This window comes from Nelumbo lutea, chromosome 4, assembly GCF_056320005.1.
Source record: "Nelumbo lutea isolate HS-2025 chromosome 4, American lotus-T2T, whole genome shotgun sequence".
In the NCBI taxonomy this organism is placed as follows: domain Eukaryota; kingdom Viridiplantae; phylum Streptophyta; class Magnoliopsida; order Proteales; family Nelumbonaceae; genus Nelumbo; species Nelumbo lutea.
The window spans coordinates 73,103,333-73,124,012 of NC_142687.1; the positions used below are offsets into that span (position 1 = coordinate 73,103,333).

Genomic DNA, 20,680 nt, shown 5'->3' on the forward strand with positions numbered 1-20,680 from the left:
GATGAATTCTCAGACTGTCCCAACATACCCAGGTTTTGACGCCTGCTAAGAATCTCACTGATTGGTACATCAAGGACAAACTAATCCGACACCCAATGCAGTATCATAATCGAGTCTGAGGGTCAGGTGTAACTTTCCAGTTTTTCCCATCAATCTCCAAGGTCCAGGGCAATACTAGAAATCTGGTCCAGTTCAAAGATTCAATTAATCCTACACTGTAAGTGCATAGGGTCTCACTCCGGTAGCTGAGACAAGCCACCCCAACCGACTTGGTGGTACCACAGTGTCAGCCTTATCAGGATAGGTCTCCCTAGACCGACCCACTGGCTGTGAACATTCTAAACTAACACGAGTCTCATTAAGTGTCCAGTTTAAGGGTATTACATAGAAACATACTATGGGAACATGAATCAAATATGCACTTTTATTCATTTACAATAAACTCATAAAGTACATCATTTTGATTGAATCTAAGGGCATACAAAACTGTCTAACACCTAGAAGGTCCACCCGACTATCCAGACCACCAGTCGAGTGGGAGATGTCTCATAATCGATGCCTTCTTTCTGAGTATACACTTTCGCCACCAAGCAAACTTTATAGGTCTCAATCCTACCATCGAGGCCCTTCCTCCTCTTGTAGATCCATCTGCAACCAATTGCTTTTACCCTAGAGGGTGGATCTACTAGAGTCCAGACTCCATTGGTCTCAAACGAGTCCATCTCAGCTCTATGGCCTCCACCCACTTCTGGGATTCTATGTCTAACATAGCTTCCGTGTAAGTCACAGGATCCTCTTCACTAGTCAAGGCTTCCACCACGTAATTATCCTGGTCATAACCATATCGGACTAGTGGTCTAGATACCCGGGTGGACCTTCTAGGTTGGTCACTACCTGGAACTTGTGAGACATCTCCCACTGCTTCTGAGCTCTCCTCATCAAAAACTATTTCCTAACGGTGAGTGTCCAGGATGTATTCAGATTCTAAGAATTGGGTGTTTCAAATGCAAAACACTTTCTGCTCACTTGGGTCATAGAATAGATAACCCACTGAATCCTTTGGGTAGCCTATAAACAGGCAACGACTGGTTTTGGATTCCAACTTGTCCACACTTGTTCTTTTAACATGTGCTGGACAACCCCAAATCTTCAAGTGTCTTACACTTGGCTTCCTTCCAGTCCATAGTTCATGTGGAGTTTTCGGAACTTATTTGGTTGGAACCTGATTCAGCACGAAGATAGCAGTCTCTAATGCATATACCCAAAAGGATGTGGGTAATTTTGAGCGTATGAGAAGTGACCGGACCATGTTAAACAAGGTCCTATTCCTTCTCTCTGAAACACCATTGAGTTGAGGTGTAGTAGGAGGAGCTAATTGTGACTATCCCATTGTCCTTTAGAAGTCCCTGAATTCATTAGAGAGATACTCGCCGCCTAGATCTAATTGAAGGGCCTTAACTTCTCTCCCTAACTTTTCTCGACTTCCTGTTTGAACTCTTTGAACTTTTCAAAGGATTCAGACTTGTGTCTCATTAGTTACACGTAACCATATCATGGAAAATCATCTGTAAAGGTGATGAAATACACGTGTTGATTCCATGTCCTAACACTCAGGGGACCACATACATCAGTATGTATTAGGTCATGTTAGACAATTTTGTATGCCTTTAGCTTCAATCAAAATGATGTACTTTATGAGTTTATTGTAAATGAATAAAAGTGCATATTTGATTCATGTTCCCTTGGTATGTTTCAGTGTAATACCCTTAAACTGGACACCTAATGAGACTCATGTTAGTCTAGAATGTTCACAGCTAGTGGGTCGATCTAGGGAGACCTATCCTGACAAGGCTGACACTGTGGCGCCACCAAGTCGGTTGGGGTGGCTTGTCTCAGCTACCGGCACATACAGTGTAGGATTAATTGAATATTTGAACTGGACCAAATTTCCAATATTTTCCTAGACTTTGGCGATTGATGGGGAAAACTGGAAGGTTACACCCGACCCCTAGACTCAATTATGCTACTACACTATGTGTTGAATTGGACTATCTTTGATGTACCAATCAGTGAGATCCTTAGTGGGGGTCAAAACCTAGGTATGTTGGGATAGTTTGAGAATTCATCTGAGTGGGTGATCATAGTGATAGGATCAGCCCCTTTGTCGGACAAAGGTAAAGATCGGGGATGCACTCTCACTGATGGAAACCAAGACTGTCGGCAGCCAATTTCAATCGTTGAGATATGTTTTGCAAAATATATTTTATATGACATATAAAAGTATATTATGGTTTTGAAATGATTTGCAAAAGGTTTTAATTCTCGGGATCCATATAAGCAAACAGTGCAGCACTGTTCCTTGCAGCCAGGGGAGAGGTCCTCTCTTGTTGGGCAGAGTATGATCATTATGGGTTGAGAGGTTAAGTGTAAGACCATTGAGGATAATACCTGATGGGCTAATCTTGCATCTGCCCACAGTCCCTAGGTGTTACAAGGTGGTTTGGCCCAGGGACCACTTAGGGTAAGTGTTGGGCCCATAGAGCCCATCTGATGGGTTTCAGGGGGTACACTGTCCATAACAGTGTATTCGGCCAAGCCTTGTAACAAAGGTTGGGCTGAACCCATGTGACTGATGTGTAGATCAATGTTAGGGTCCCACGCCATACAAGGAAGCCCAACTGGGCAGCAGTTTTGAAGGCTAAATGAATACATTACCTTAAATGGGCCTTAAGCCCATTTTGAACTGGACTAATTTGATTAGTCACTTAAGGGGCGAATTCTAAGATGGATCAGCTGATAGGATTTGGCCCACACCCTATCCACTTAGAGAGTCCAAGATCTAAATAAGATTTAGATATGGAAACCTCCTAATTAGATTAGGAGATGGGTGATCTAATCTGCAGATAAGATAACGATTATCCCTTATAACTTAAAGGGACTTCTAATCCAAATATGATTTGGGTTAGCAACTCCTAATGGGATTAGGAGTTTATCCCTTTTTATGTCTATAAAAGGAAGAGGGGGCGGCAGCCTTTAGACATCACAAGCAAGCAATACACATGCTTGTCTTCAGAGCTGAAATCACAAGAAGAGAGAATTCTTCACCCTACAAATACTCTCTTGCCGCCTCCTTCCTGCAGCCGCCACCTATAGCAATTCGATCTCCAATTCTTGGGAGATATCAAGATTGGATCTTGATACCAATCTTTTGGAGAAAAGATTGGTGGGAGTTGTATTCACAAGCACTTCAGGTGATTTTTGAGAAGGGTCAAGTTCTTTTGGAAGAACACTACTGATTCTGCTCCACCTTGCACTGCGCCATCTTCAGTGGGAGCAGATTTTGGATCCTTCTTTAGGTGTGAACACCTCCATTGGGAGATACTACTTCTCTGTATCAGGTATTATCTCTCCCTACTTCTTTTGGTTCAGATCTGGTTCAGTTTATGGTTCAAGGATGATCCTTGAAAATATGATTTTCAAAATAGGGAATTCGATTCCCAATTGAAGGGAGAAAATTTTTTTTTTGAAATTTTCCCCCTTATTCCGCAATCTTTGGGCGTCCATGTAATGGATTTCCTATCCCTTCAGGTCAAGTGTGCCTCCAGATCTTTCAGGCTTACCGTCAAATAGCCGCTTAGCCATCTTACCTTGAAGGCAAGCCTCACAAGTGGGAAGATTTTCTATGGTTAGAAAATCCAAATGACCATCCTTTACCAGCCTTGTGATTCGGTCAACATCGATATGGCCAAGTCGGTAATGCTAGAGGCACATGGGATTTAGTGTATCATGATTCCTTTTCTTGGGATTTTCGACTGACATAGTTTCAGTTAGGTTAGTTTCCAGAGAAGGATGTAGAACATAGAGACCGTTCTCCAGTTTCCCATATGCGATGCATTTGTTATTCCGTTTAATAGTAATCGTATTACTAAAATAAATAGTATATCCATCAGCACACAGTTTAGAAACATAAATTAAATTTCTTCTCAAATTCTGTACATAAAGACAATCTTTAAGTACAAGGACTCCTTCCCTAAAAACTAATTCTATGGTTCCTATTGCCACAGCTGCAACACTTGTAGTCATTCCCAAAAATAGTGTCACTTCACCTTCACTCAATCTTCTGCTAACTTTGAACCCCTGCAGTGAGTTACATGCATGAGTTGAAGCTCCAACGTCAACACACCAGGACATAGAAGCAACAAACATATTAATTTCTATAACACAAGTTTTGATGTTACCTTTCTTAGATTCCAGGTAGGTGGGACAGTTCCTCTTCCAGTGGACGGTCTGCTTGCCAAACTGACAGAGGCCTTGTTCTTCTTCTACTTCTTGGGTTTGGCAGCTTTCTTCTGGGGCTTCTTTGCCTTTCTCTTTTTCTTGCCCAATTTGTTAGCTTCAGCAAGCATAACCATAGGCTCATCCTTCTTGAGTAGATCCTCGGCCCTCTACAACATATTGCTGAGTTCCTGGACACTGACATTCAGCTTATTCATATTGTAGTTCATTGTGAACACATTGAAGGAAGAGGGCAAAGAATTCAGGATGGCATCCACTTGCATGCCAAGATCTAGCCCGGATCCAAGAGCTTTGAGTTCATTAATGTATCCCATCATCCGAAGACAATGGTTATGAACTTTCTGCCCTTTGGTCATCTGCACGGCCATGAACAATTTCAGGACCTTCTGTCGAGTAGAACGGTTATGCTCTTCATACATTGTTCTTAGACTATCCAATATGTCCTTGGCTAGTTCGATCTGATCGAACTGCCTCTGTATTGAGTTGTCTAATGAGGCAATGATAAAACAATGGGCTAGGGAGTTCTTATCCTCCCAATCTTGGTAGTCCCTCCTACAGGCCTCAGAAGCCCTATCACCCAGACGTTCCGGGGCTGGATTTTTCACCACCTTGTCTAACATTTTGGAAGTTAGGACCAGCATAAGATTTCTGTACTAGTCGGCATAATTTGGGCCCTTAAGCTTGTTATCATCTAGAAGCTTTGCAAATTGACCGTTTGCCATTTTCTAATAAAACAGCAAAGACGTTAGTCCTCAACCTTAGTTTGATTTGTGTTACCTACATAGATATGGTTTTTAATCTATGTTCCATTCCCATTTGTTCATCTCTGAGATTTCCCTCCTTTCTCAGTGACGGAGATGATGAAATGTCTCTAGAAATGTGGAAAATAACATAGGGTGCATGAAGCCAATTGTTCAAGCTGCAAAACCCCACCACCTTTCTGTGACGGATCATATCCACTCATCAAATGAATATCCCTTTGGCCTTTGTCAGACAAAGTTCAGAGCTGTTTTCAGGTAAACCATTCTGTCCAGTGAGTGCACACCAATCATATTTTGGTTAACCAAGGTACCATGAGAGAGTTCCCATTTTCTGGTGAAGTCCCTCCCACATCGGTCTATGACGCCCCTATCATCTTATGAAACACTCTAACAGATCCAACAACAAATGGATAGCCCAATTTTATGGTGTGTTTCCTCATTACTAATGGACCCATCAATGTGCTAATGACGGAAGGCCTTTAGAGAGTCCATCATAAGGATCTCCCAGTCACATGCATTCATATTTGCTGGAGGGAACAAAATTATGCCCTAGTTCTAATTTATGTCAAACGAAAGTGGCTCCCACTGACTTTCATAAAGTCAGATTTCTGGTGGGCCTTAATCGGCTAGGGGTTCCATACGCATCCCTTTTCAGGGTTGTCGGGCCCACCAAACAAAGAGGGGTCATCCAATTACCTTAAGGGACACCATGGTAATGATGTGCATTCATCCATGGTGCATGCAAGAGCCACTAACGAGTCATCATGGGCCAAGTGCTTATGGCCCATGGTCGCAGCACATTAAACATCCAAATATAACATGTAAAGGAGGAATTGATCCAATCAATTAACTGCTGTAAAGCCCATCGAATAGCCCATTTAAAAAACCCAAAGCATTAACAATTAATGTCTATTAGGTGTATGGGCTGAATTGCAGTTAGCAGTTCGGCCCATACAGTTTTTCTCACAATAATGGGCTTTTGCAGTTTTAACCCTTTAAAACTGGGCTTTACAGGTGGGCCGAATTAATCCATGTAGTTGAACATCAGATTTGGAACAACAAGTGTGAGAAATATGGACTGAAAAACAGCCCCTTTCGTGAAAGGATGAGAGATCCATCGCATGGACGCCCAAAGATTGCGGAATAAGGGGCGAATTTCAAAAAATTTTCTTCTCCCTTCAACTGGGAATCACATTCCCTATTTAGAAAATCATATTTTCAAGGATAAATCTTGAACCTTAAACTGAACCAGATCTGAACCAAAAGGAATGGGAGAGAATAATACCTGATATGGAGAAGTAATATCTCCCAATGAAGGTGTTCACGCCCAAGGAAGGATCCAAAGACTGCTCCCACTGAAGATGGCATAGTGCAGGATGGAGTAGAATCAGCAGTGTTCTTCCCCAAGAACTCTGTCCTTCGCAAGAAACAGTAGAATGGAACGTAAGCACAATTTCCTTTTCAATCCTTTCTCAAAGAACAGATGTCAAGATCCAATCTTGACTTCTCCCACAGCTGGAGATCGAACTGGTAAACAGGGCGACAAGAGCAGTATTCGTAGGCTGCAGAATTCTCTCTTTTTTATTTCAGCACTAAAGAGGATCTGATGTGTTTCTTGTTGGTCTCTCTCAAGGCTGCCGCCCCCTCCTTCTTTTTGATAACATAAAAGATCAGCTCCTAATCCCATTAGGAGCTGCTTATCCAAATCATATTTGGATCAGCCTTCTCTTCTAGTGATAAGGATAAACCCTTATCTTATCTGCAGATTAGATTAGCTTTCTCCTAATCCCATTAGGAGGTTTCTAGATCTGAATCACATTCAGATCTGGTCTCTCTGAGTGGAGCCTAGAGTGCAGCCCACATGAGCTCAAAAGCAAGCTAAGTTGTAGCCCAAATAGCAGCCCAAAGGGAGCTAGGGGCGGCAACTTCTAGGAGTTTCTTGAAGAGAAGGAGGGAGCACTCTAGAAGGTTCATGAGGGGTGTAATACACCCCATTCTAGAGGCTTCAAGAAGGGGGAAGAGCCCCCTTGAAAAACTATATAAGGAGGCCTCTAGGAGGGGAGAAAGGGGTTCAATTGTTTGAGAGGAAGGCTCTCCCACTCTTAGAGGTTCGGCCACCTTGAGAGAAGAGAAGAGAAGAAGGCTAGGTGCAAGGATGAAGAAGAAGAAGGGTTGAAGGAAGTTCAAGACAAGCAAGCTAGAAGAAGAAGGTGAGTTCGAATTGAGGGTTTGTGATTAAAAGATCTTTTCTAATAAATCATTTGTAGTTTCATTCTCTTTTGATTTGAATTCAGTTTCTTAGTTATATTTTCTTTCTTCTTTCTCCTTGTTTCCATTCTTCCTTGATGTATTTCAGCTTGTAAAATTTCAGTTCAGCAATCTAATTCTTTTTGATTCATTCAAATGATCATGGATTGTACTTGAAGTTTCTTGAATAAGGGTGTTATTGCAGATCAATTCGGCCAACTAACCTTCAAAACTCATATCTGAATTCTCAGATCTGAGATTGCGAGATCTGAATTGCTTGAAAGAGAATTCAGATCTGCAAATTTCGGATTGGGCAAATTAATCTACAGCTTGGAATTCCTAGAGTGCTTGAGAGAGACTCTAGGAATTCAGATCTACTATTCAAGAACTGAATTGAGTGTAAGGTTAGAGATAACTTGCACAATTTAGTTGGTGATCAATTCAGATTTGAATTGATGCCTTAGAAGTGTTTGAAGAAATGCATGCATGGGGATTAGATTCTTGTTAGAGATAGAAGAACCGTCACTCATGCATAGGATGAACATGCGCTTGAGAGAGGCTGTTAATGTCCTTGGGGTTTCACCAAACCAAGGCTCAATCATGATTCATTCGAATGATCCAAATTGATAGATTGCTGAATTCTGAGATTGACATTTACTGCTTACTCTTCTAACCTGAATTGAAGGCAATTGGGCCAATGATTTAGATAGATTTTAATTTAGGATTTCTTACCTTTCATTAGAGTTTAGATTTATTTGCTGATCAGATAAGAAGTGCTCAATTTAGTATTGGTAATTGTTTCCTAAATCCTCGTGGAAACGATACTTCACTCTCTACTTTATTACTTGAACGGCTAGTGCACTTGCTAGTGTCACAATGAGCCACACATCAACGATGTATCCTAGGAACTTACCCGAGGTTACACCGAACACACACTTGTTTGGATTCAATCTCATATTAAATTTATGCAAAATTTCAAAAACAAAATGCAAGTCTTGTATTAATTTATGTGAGAATTGAGTTTTGACGACCATGTCGTCTACATAGCATGAAAGAATGGTAGGATCCATCTAATGGACACCATAAAAGTTGCGGAATGGGTGGGCGAATTTCAAAAATTTCCTACCTTCTCCCAACTGGGAATCATATTCCCTAAATTTAGAGTACAATATTCAAGGATCCTACTTGAACCATAATCAAACTAGATCTGTACTAGAAGATAAATGGGAGGAATATACCTGATCCGGAGAAACAGTATCTCCCAAAGTTGGTGTTCACGCCCTAAGAATACTCCAAGATCCGTTCCTACTGAAGATGACATAGCTGTGGATGGAACAGAACCAGCAGGGTGCGTCCTACACACTGGATCCTTCACAAGAATCCTCTGGAAACACTAAACACTGAATCCTTTTAGTCTTTGTTACAAGACTAATGTCAAAAACAGATTTCTTGACTTTCTTTTTCTGCATTGATCTAATCTTGCAAAAAAAGGTGGCGGCGGCAAGAGGAGAACTCTAAAAGCGAAAAGGCTGAACTGCCTTTTTCTTTTCTGGAGAATGAATGAGATCCTATCTCAATTCGCAGGAGATATCCTCTCTCTTCAAGGTGGTTCGAAATCTGATATTTTCTCTTTCTTGGTTAGGGTTTTTCCTCCTTTCTTCTTGATTAAGAATCCTCCTAATTAGGAGTTATCCCAATCCAAATCAGCATTTGGATAGGGGATAATCTTAATCCTATCTGCAGATAAAGTTAGCTTACTCCTGATCTTATCAGGAGGTTACCAGATTCAAATCTAATTTGAATTTGGTCTCCAAGAGTGCATAAGGCTAAAGGCCCAATCCTTTTACTAACATTAATCTCATATTCGCCCTAAGGATGGATGATCATATCAGCCCACCTCGAAATGGGCTTCTGGCCCATTAAGTGTTCAGTGTCTAATTACTTTCCAATCTGCTGCCCAGTTGGGCTTCTTTGTATGGCGTGGGACCCAAGCATTGATCTACACACCAGCCACATGGGTTCGGCCCAGCCTCTAAAACAAGGCCCAGCCGAATTCACTGAAAAACTCAATGAACCCCTTGAGTCCATCATATGGACCCTATGGGCCCAACACTTACATTAAGTGGTCCCTGGGCCAAGCCATCTTTTAAAAAACCCAGGGACTGTGGGCAGGTGCAAGATTAGCCCATCAGGCATTATCCTCAATGGTCTTACACTTAACCTCTCAGCCCTTAATGATCAAGCACTGCCCGACAAGAGAGGACCTCTCCCTCGGCTGCAAGGAACAGTGCCGCACTCTCCTCTCACATGGATCCCAGGAATTAAAACCATTTGCAAACAATTTGAAGCCGCACACATATATATATATAAATATATTAATTTTGCAAAACAAAATTCCAACGATTGAAATCAACTGCCGGCAGTTTGGTTTCCATCAGAGAGAGTGCATTCCCGATCATTACCCTTTGTCCGACAAAGTGGCTGATTCTGTGTCTATGATCACCCACTCAGATGAATTCTCAAACTGCCCCAACATACCCAGGTTTTGATCCCCACTAAGGATCTCACTGATTGGCATATCAAAGGCAGCCTGATCCAACACCTAGTGAAATGTCATAATCGAGTCTAGGGGTCAGGTGTAACTTTCTAGTTTTGCCCATCTATCTCCAAGGTCCAGGGCAATACTAGAAATCTGGTCCGGTTCAAGGATTCAAGTAATCCCATACTGCATGTGCCTCGGGTCTTACCCTGGTGGCTGAGACAGGCCATCCCAACACTTGGTGGCACACCAGTATCAGCCTTGGCAAGATAAATCTCCCCAGACTTATCCAACGGTTGTGAACATTTAAAACTAACACGAGTCTCTATAAATGTCCAGTTTTAGGGTTTTACACAAAATTAAACCAAACAACATGAATCAAACATGCACTTTATTTATTACCACTAAATAACAAAAGTACATCAATCAGATTGAAGCTAAGGGCATACAAAAAACTGTCTAACAGCTCCCACTTGCACTTAGGTCCAATCTGGTACAAGTCGGAGTCCCATACTTTCCACGTGTTTCTCAAACACCTTTTGTGTCAGTGGCTTAGTCCATGGGCCTGCCACATTATCCGCTGATGCTTGATATGTGGCTCATTGTGACACTAGCAAGTGCACTAGCCGTTCAAGTATTAAAGTAGTGAGTGAAGTATCGTTCCCACGAGGATTTAGGAAACAATTACCAATACTAAATTGAGCACTTCTTATCTGATCAACAAATAAATCAAAACTTTAATGAAAGCTAAAAAAATCCTAAATTAAAATCTATCTAAATCATTGGCCCAATTGCCTTCAAATCAGGTTAGAAGAGTAAGCAGTAAATGTCAATCTCAGAATTCAGCAATTTATCAATTTGGATCATTCGAATAAATCATGATTGAGCCTTGGTTTGGTGAAACCCCAAGGTCATGAACAGCCTCTCTCAAGTGCATGTTCATCCTATGCATGAGTGATGGTTCTTCTATCTCTAGCAAGAATTTAATCCCCATACATGCATTTCTTCAAACACTTCTAAGGCATCAATTCAAATCTGAATTGATCACCAACTGAATTGTGCAAGTTATCTCTAACCTTGCACTCAATTCAGTTCTTGAATAGTAAATCTGAATTCCTAGAGTCTCTCTCAAGCACTCTAGGAATTCCAAGCTGTAGATTAATTCGCCCAATCTGAAATTTGCAGATCTGAATTCTCTTTCAAGCAATTCAGATCTTGCAATCTCAGATCTGAGAATTCAGATCTGAGTTTTGAAGGTTAGTTGGCCGAATTGATCTGCAATAACACCCTTATTCAAGAAACTTCAAGTACAATCCATGATCATTTGAATGAATCAAAAAGAATTAGATTGCTGAACTGAAATTTTACAAGCTGAAATACATCAAGGAAGAATGGAAACAAGGAGAAAGAAAAAAGAAAATATAACTAAGAAACTGAATTCAAATCAAAAGAGAATGAAACTACAAATGATTTATTACAAAAGATCTTTGAATCACAAACCCTCAATTCGAACTCACCTTCTTCTTCTAGCTTGCTTGTCTTGAACTTCCTTCAGCCCTTCTTCTTCTTCTTCCTTGCGCCTAGCCTTCTTCTCTTCTCTTCTCTCAAGGTGGCCGAACCTCTAAGAGTGGGAGAGCTTTCCTCTCAAGCAATTGAACACTTTCTCCCCTCCTAGAGGCCTCCTTATATAGTTTTTCAAGGGGGCTCTTGCCCCTTCTTGAAGTCTCTAGAATGGGGTGTATTACACCCCTCATGAACCTTCTAGAGTGCTCCCTCCTTCTCTTCAAGAAACATCTAGGAGTTGCCGCCCCTAGCTCCCTTTGGGCTGCTATTTGGGCTACAACTTAGTTTGCTTTTGAGCTCATGTGGGCTACACTCTAGGCTGTTATTTGGGCTAAAAATGGGCCTTCCTTGCTGGGCCGAATTCTACTCATAGCTAGGCTTTATTTTCTTGGGTTTTCTCAAGGAATTCACTTGCTCTTTTTGGGCCGAAGTGCTCTCTCTTGCTTCCACGACCGGGCTGGACTATAATTGGTCTTTTTGAACCTTCTTTTCTTGCATTTTTCCTTCCTTTTCTTGGATTAATTATCCCTGAACTTATTCTTAGCATTAAGCTAAATTAAGGCAAAAATTAATAAAACCGGCATAAAAATCCATGCTAAAGTCCTCAAAAATTATAGATAAATTGTAAGTTCATCAAATACCCCCACACTTAAGCTTTTGCTTGTCCTCAAGCAAGGACATCAGCCATAAACTGAACATTCCCCCCCTTCTGTTCTTACCATTTACCTGGTGAACTTTTTAAGATAGAAATTCATTCAGTAGTCGGGGGACTTATGTAAGTGCTCAACTCTTATTCTTGTAAATTACTATTTAAGATATGTATAAGATCCAAGGAAAGGAGAATATGAATTTCATCATAGTCTAACCTTCATTCCTAGTTCATATATAAATCAGCTCCTTAATTGTCAAGGTTAATAATCAAATTTCACTAAGTTTCACATCTGTAACTAAATCTTAATGAGAGTTCAACTTTAAAGTGCCCCTTTGAACCTCAGCTATCACCACAATTTCTTAATTCTAGGGGTGAGTGCATCTTATGCTCCATCTCACCCTTTTCTTTTTTTTTTTTTTTTTTTCGGTGTGAGTGCATTTTATGCTCCATCTCACACACTTTTCTCTCTCTTTCTTTTCTTTTTTTTTTTTTTTTGGTGTGAGTGCATCTTATGCTCCATCTCACACTGGTCACTTGCTTGAGGTAGGTAAATAGGACTCATGTTCTAAGCTGCTAGTTTTACTATTCAGCTCAGAATAGCGGAGTCAATTTGGGCTTTTGTCCTTCTTTGCAATTATTGAACCTCATGAATCAACACTTCAGATGTGCACTAGCTTTCTTGACCATTAACAATGAAATCAAGGGCTTCCATACACATGAAGGAAGTTAGGGCTAGTCATGCTGAAAGGCATATTCAGCTCCCCTTTTCTCATGCATATATCAAATTGGGTCATTCACAAGAATAAAAACTTAACAAGTACATCAGTCTCCCTCAACTCATTGAATTCCTTCTTAAAAAAAAAAAATCATCAAATAAATAGTAATGAACTTGAGGGGTTCCAGTCTTTTTTGGTTATGTCATTGCCTGCATATGTGTGTTGGGGTGCATGGTTTCAGCCCTCATACCCTAGCCTCGGGCTCACTCCCCCACACTTAAGATGAACATTGTCCTCAATGTTCATAGTGTTAGGCAGTAACAATAAAACTAGCAAGAGCATCATCAAGTAATAGGAGGTAGTTAGAGGACTTCCCTGAAGATCATTCTTAAATTCTGCAATATGTTGTCGGTGGAAAACTTCTTCTGCTAGAAATCACTTGCAAACTAGAAGAGGAGATCAGTATCTTTATTCAATTAAATTCTAAGAAAAACTAACTAAACTTAAATGCTATGAAAAATAAAAACAAAAAGCAAGTAAGATAGTTTATGACTAAGTATCTGAATTGGGAATTCTCCCAATAGCCTCTTGTTCCCTTGGGTTTACCATGGTGTTACTAGGTAAGGTACCCGGAGCCCTTTCTGAAATCATCTGTGCCAGCTGCCCAACCTGAGTTTCCAAGTTCCTTATCGATGTTTCGTTATTCTGAAATCTATTTTCCGCACTAGCTATGAACTTGGTCATCAGCTCCTCCAAGTTAGATTTCGGTTCCAGCTGATAGAAGTTTTGGTGGAAAGGCTTAGGTGCATGCTGATTCAGGTGGCCTCTCCATCCGGGGTTATGGGCATGATGGTACTGATTTCCTAGCTGTCTTGTAAAGTTGCCAACAAAGTCTACTTGTTCTGTGGACTGAAAAGACTGACTGCCAACTTGGAATTCAGTGCTATCATGGCCTCCCCCACACTTATCATACTGTACATGCATAGCTGCCATCTGCATCTCATCAAATTTTTTGCTAAGTGCTCCTATTTGTGCAGAGAGAGCTGTGTATGTATCCACATTATGAAGGCCATGCTGCTTTCTAACTGGTGTCCTTTCTGAATGCCATTGGTAGTTATTGGCTGCCATCTCCTCGATGAGTGCATGGGCAACCTCGGGAGTCTTATTGTTTATGGAGCCCCCAGCTGCTGCATCTAAGATGGTCTTGTTTGAATCGGTCAGACCATTATAAAATGTTTGCACCTGCAGCCAAATCGGAAGGCCATGGTGAGGAACCCTCCTTAGTAGCTCCTTGTAACGTTCCCAGGACTCATAGAGAGATTCCCCCTCTTGCTGGAAAAAAGTAGTGATGTCATTCCTCATTTTAGCAGTTTTAGAAGGGGGAAAATATTTAGAGAGAAAACGGCTGGCCAATTCGTCCCACGTAGCTATTGATCCTGCCGGTAACGAATTCAACCAAGCTTTGGCTTTATCCTTCAAAGAAAATGGGAATAACCTCAGCCGGATGGCATCATCACTTACCCCATTGTGTTTGAAGGTGTCACAGATTTCCAAGAAGTTAGCAATATGGGCATTCGGATCCTCATGGGCCATACCACAAAACTGAACCGTATTTTGTATCATTTGGATTATGGCCGGTTTAATTTCGAAGTTATTGGCAGCAATAGTTGGCCTGATAATGCTGGAGACAGTCCCGGTGAGGGTGGGCTTGGCATAATCCATCATAGTTCTTTGTTCAGCCATTTCTTGTGCTTCTTGTCTAACTTGCCTAGCAGCTCTCAAACGGACACGGAGAGTCCGTTCAATCTCCGGGTCGTAAAGGATCTCTTCCAGTTCAGGTCTGCTTGTCATAAACTGTTAAGGTCAAAGCAATAAAAATGCCAATATTCACAAAAGAAAATAAATAACTAATCATATCACACTGAAAACGTAAAGTGAATTATTGGAATATACAAACCTACATCCTAAAATAAATAAATGCAGCTAACTAAAAGCAGATCAACATCTTATTCAATATACAGAATTCAGTAGCAATTTACAAACAGGTCTGAATTCCGTAATCTCTGAGTAGAACAACAATTTACAAATTCCTCTTCTTTATATTGCTGAAATCAGGGATGGGATTTAATTACACAGATCTAAACTGCTGAGAGCTGAAATCTCAGTAGCTACTGAGAACAGTAATATACAGTTCTGAAATCTTAGCAGCTACTGAGGACAGCCAAATGCGGATCAGCAGTGGTTGTGTTCAGGTCTGAGTTTCATATTAAAAGGCTCTTCTGTGCTACTGAAGGTCAATCAATGTACAAATGATTGATAGCAATTCAGACATCAGTTCTACACAAAATTGAGATCAGCTCTGAAATCTCAGAAGCCACTGAGAACAACAATAAATATAATAGCAGCTGCTGATAACAGTACAGTTGTGCTCAGGTCTGATTTCCATATTGGAAGGCTACTAAATATCAGATCTGAGCCCACTGTTTTGATGAGCTATGCATCACCAAACACCAGATGGAGTAGCCATACTAAAACTGAGCAATTCAGCAGGATAACCTACTGATATCAGCAATGAAACATGCTGTATACAGATCTGCACAAAACCGAAATCAATCAGTAGTAAAAAGATCTGAAATCAGACCTGTATTCACCATGGTGTGGCTGTTGGGATCTGATTTTCTTTTTCTTTTCTTTTGAAATGTAATAGAACACAAAGCAGTAATGAAACTATACTACTGACCAAATCTCCTTTTCTTTTTTTTTTTTTTTCTTTTTTTTTTTTTTTTTTTTTTAGGAAGAAAACTAAAACAAAATATAGCAATGCAACCAAAATCTTTTTGGATGAGTGCAGGTCTGATTGATGAATGCAATTCAGATCTGAACTCATTTTGAGATTTATTTATTTATTTATTTATTTATTTTATTTGATTTTTTTTTAAACCAAAAGAGGAAGAGAAATTTGATTTGCATAAGCTACATTAAAACTAAAACTAAGGATGGAACAATCAAGTATCAAGAGAAAAAACATGGCTCCATCAATGTAGCCCTCGATGGAGTATACACTTATTGGAATGTAGTACACACGGCTGCACACATCCATTCAGATCTGCTAGACTTTCTATTCATGCACAGCTGAAATCAGAGCTATCTAACTTGAAAAAAAATTTCAAAGATCAGCCCAGGACAATTCACAATGCCAATTTAGTAATGTTAATTGTAATACAAACCTATTCAAAACCTGCCCTGGTTCAGTCTTGCTGTAGCAGGTCTGCTATAGTAGCCCTGCTATAAGTCTGAACTCTAATAGAAAAATGGTGTGGAAGTGCCACTTTTGCATGAAATCTCTTGAGGCATAAAAAAAAATTCTCAGATTAAATATACTTTTCTTCAACCAAATCAGCTCAGATAGATTGGAGTACAAGTTATTTAATACAGCAAAGTATGCCCTGTATCCAGCTCTGTTCACAACCCCAGTTCAGATCTAGGTGATTGCAAATCCGAATTTCTTCAACCATGACTATCCAATTGTTTTTGGGAGATAGCAGATTTTTTGTAGGGTGTATTGGTTTCCATTCTTTCGGTTATATGGTTCTCTCTCTCTCTTTTTTTTTTCACTATCTAAATATATATTTTTTTTTCTTTTTGTAATGAAAGAAAAGAATAATAAAGGGCTGAGAACAGATTTTTTTTTTTTTCTGAGTATTGCAGTTCTGCTATAGCAGAGTTCAGGTCTGAACTCAAGTCTGAGTTCGGATCTGAAATCTCAATTGCCTTACCTTCAGTTATTTCTACCAAATTGCCTTTGAGGAGTAGCAGAAGTGTCCTAGGGTAAATTGGGGTGGTTATGACACCCAATTCCCCTCAAAATTGCAACAGTTCAGGTCTGAGTTCAAAGGAACTCAGATCTGAACTGTTGCAAATCTGCTGTAGCAGAATTCAGATCTGAATTCTGATCCGAATTCTCAATTGCTCCTCTGGTTGTTCAAAAGATCTCCCTTTTTTTTTTCATTTTATATATATATATTTTTTTTGTAATGGAAAAAGAAATAAAATTCTGAAACACAAGCAATTCTTTTCGGCTGAGTGCTGCAGATCTGAAACCTGCTGATCTGAGTGCCGAATGCAACTCAGATCTGCAACACTCATGTTTATGTGAATTTTTTTTCTTTTTTTTTTTTCTTTTTGAAGGGAACAACACCAAGATTGAATAGAAATCAAATATGTCTTTATTAAAATGAAACTGAAACCAGAAAAAGAAGGTAATCTACTTAAGAAAGAAGAAACATAACTACAGTAGTACAGCAGTTGCAGTCCAAGCTGAAATGAAAAAGTTAGCAAATTAACCCAACTATGAATGCAATGCTGAATGAGATCAGATTAAGAATGCTCAATGTTTCCTAATATTGCTTCTATAAATCCCCGGCAACGGCGCCAAAAACTTGATGTGTGGCTCATTGTGACACTAGCAAGTGCACTAGCCGTTCAAGTAATAAAGTAGTGAGTGAAGTATCGTTCCCACGAGGATTTAGGAAACAATTACCAATACTAAATTGAGCACTTCTTATCTGATCAACAAATAAATCAAAACTTTAATGAAAGCTAAAAAAATCCTAAATTAAAATCTATCTAAATCATTGGCCCAATTGCCTTCAAATCAGGTTAGAAGAGTAAGCAATAAATGTCAATCTCAGAATTCAGCAATTTATCAATTTGGATCATTCGAATAAATCATGATTGAGCCTTGGTTTGGTGAAACCCCAAGGTCATGAACAGCCTCTCTCAAGTGCATGTTCATCCTATGCATGAGTGATGGTTCTTCTATCTCTAGCAAGAATCTAATCCCCATGCATGCATTTCTTCAAACACTTCTAAGGCATCAATTCAAATCTGAATTGATCACCAACTAAATTGTGCAATTTATCTCTAACCTTGCACTCAATTCAGTTCTTGAATAGTAGATCTGAATTCCTAGAGTCTCTCTCAAGCACTCTAGGAATTCCAAACTGTAGATTAATTCGCCCAATCTGAAATTTGCAGATCTGAATTCTCTTTCAAGCAATTCAGATCTTGCAATCTCAGATCTGAGAATTCAGATCTGAGTTTTGAAGGTTAGTTGGCTGAATTGATTTGCAATAACACCCTTATTCAAGAAACTTCAAGTACAATCCATGATCATTTGAATGAATCAAAAAGAATTAGATTGCTGAACTGAAATTTTACAAGCTGAAATACATCAAGGAAGAATGGAAACAAGGAGAAAGAAAAAAGAAAATATAACTAAGAAACTGAATTCAAATCAAAAGAGAATGAAACTACAAATGATTTATTACAAAAGATCTTTGAATCACAAACCCTCAATTCGAACTCACCTTCTTCTTCTAGCTTGCTTGTCTTGAACTTCCTTCAGCCCTTCTTCTTCTTCTTCCTTGCGCCTAGCCTTCTTCTCTTCTCTTCTCTCAAGGTGGCCGAACCTCTAAGAGTGGGAGAGCTTTCCTCTCAAGCAATTGAACACTTTCTCCCCTCCTAGAGGCCTCCTTATATAGTTTTTCAAGGGGGCTCTTGCCCCTTCTTGAAGTCTCTAGAATGGGGTGTATTACACCCCTCATGAACCTTCTAGAGTGCTCCCTCCTTCTCTTCAAGAAACATCTAGGAGTTGCCGCCCCTAGCTCCCTTTGGGCTGCTATTTGGGCTACAACTTAGTTTGCTTTTGAGCTCATGTGGGCTACACTCTAGGCTGTTATTTGGGCTAAAAATGGGCCTTCCTTGCTGGGCCGAATTCTACTCATAGCTAGGCTTTATTTTCTTGGGTTTTCTCAAGGAATTCACTTGCTCTTTTTGGGCCGAAGTGCTCTCTCTTGCTTCCACGACCGGGCTGGACTGAAATTGGTCTTTTTGAACCTTCTTTTCTTGCATTTTTCCTTCCTTTTCTTGGATTAATTATCCCTGAACTTATTCTTAGCATTAAGCTAAATTAAGGCAAAAATTAATAAAACCGGCATAAAAATCCATGCTAAAGTCCTCAAAAATTATAGATAAATTGTAAGTTCATCAATGCTACCTTCTGAATCAGGACGTCCCCTCTACCAATGATCTCCCGCAGTACATGGTACTTTCTCTTGATGTGCTTCAACTTTGAGTGAGCCCGAGGCTCTTTAGCCTGGGCGATCGCTCCATTGTTGTCACACAACAACAGGATGGGAGATGTGCTGGATGGAATCGCTCCCAATTCGTGTATGAACTTCTTCATCCACACGGCTTCCTTGGCAGCTTCACTTGCGGCAATGTACTCAGCCTCGGTTGTGGAGTCTGCAGTGGACCCCTGTTTGCTGCTTTTCCAGCAAACAGCACACGATCCTATCGTGAAAACATACCTAGATGTAGACTTTCTATCATCTGGATCCAATTGGAAATCGGCATCGGTATACCCTAGCACTTGCAGTGAACTACCATCGAATACCAGACAAAACTCTTTTGTCCTTCGAAGGTATTTGAGTATGTTCTTCACAGCAGTCCAATGCTCCTGCCCTGGGTTTGCTTGGAATCTGCTTACCACACTCACCGCCTGAGCAATGTCAGGGCGAGTGCACAGCATGGCATACATGATGCTCCCTACGGCTGAGGCATAGGGAATGTCTCTCATGCTCTCATTCTCCTCAGAAGTCTTGGGAGACATCTTCTTGGAGAGAGTGACTCCGTGCCTGAAAGGAATGTTTCCTTTCTTGGAGTTCTCCATGCTGTACCTCTTGACAATTTTGTCAATATAAGCAGCCTGGGATAATCCAATTATCCGCTTCGATCTTTCATGGAGAACTGCTGTGATAGCCATACCTTGACCGAAGTCAACATTCCTACATCATTCCCAATGAGTAGGATATCGTCCACGTACAACACCAAAAAGGTGATCTTATCCCCACTGGACTTCCTATAAACACAGGGCTCATCCGGATTCTGCTCAAAGTCAAACGTTTTGACAGCAGAATCAAAACGGATGTTCCAACTCCTAGAAGCCTGCTTAAGTCCATATATGGATCTATTAAGTTTACATACCATGTGTTCCTGACCAGCAGCAATGAAGCCTTGCGGCTGCTGCATGTAGATATCTTCACTAAGATCTCCATTCAGGAACGTGGTTTTGACATCCATTTGCCAAATCTCGTAGTCATGGTACGCTGCTACAGCTAGCAGGATCCTAATGGATTTAAGCATGGCCACGGGCGAAAAGGTTTCCTCATAGTCGATGCCTTCTTTCTGAGTATACCCTTTCGCCACCAAGCGAGCTTTAAAGGTCTCAAATCTGCCATCGGGGCCCTTCTTCCTCTTGTAGATCCATTTGCAACCAATTGCTTTTACCCCGGGGGGCGGATCCACTAGAGTCCAGACTCCATTGGTCTCCATTGAGTCCATTTTAGATCTCATGGCCTCCACCCACTTCTGGGAGTCTGTCTAACATAGCTTCTGCGTAAGTCACGGGATCCTCTTCACTAGTCAAGGTTTCCACCAGGTAACTATCCTGGTCATAACCATATCGGACTGGTGGTCTGGATACCCGGGTGGTTCTTCTAGGTTGGTAATTACCTAGAATTTGTGGGACATCTCCCACTGCTCCTGAGCTCTCCTCATCAAGAACTATTTCCTGACGATGGGTATCCAGGATGTAATCGGATTCTAAGAACTGGGCGTTTCGACTGCAGAACACTTTCTGCTCACTCGGGTCATAGAATAGATAACCCACCGAATTCTTTGGGTAGCCTATAAACAGGCAACAACTGGTTTTAGATTCCAACTTGTCCGCACTTGTTCTTTTAACGTGTACAGGACAACCCCAAATCTTCAAGTGTCTTACACTTGGCTTCCTTCCGGTCCAAAGTTCATATGGAGTTTTCGGAACTGATTTGGTTGGAACCCG

General features: G+C 40.6%; 1 non-coding gene across 1 annotated transcript; it reads left to right on the forward strand.

The window, feature by feature from the left end:
* The first annotated feature begins 14,032 nt into the window (after positions 1-14,032).
* Positions 14,033-14,139, forward strand: LOC148861075 (small nucleolar RNA R71). Its single transcript, XR_016095310.1, has one exon. It is a non-coding gene; the product is annotated as a small nucleolar RNA R71 (small nucleolar RNA).
* The last annotated feature ends 6,541 nt before the right edge of the window (positions 14,140-20,680 follow it).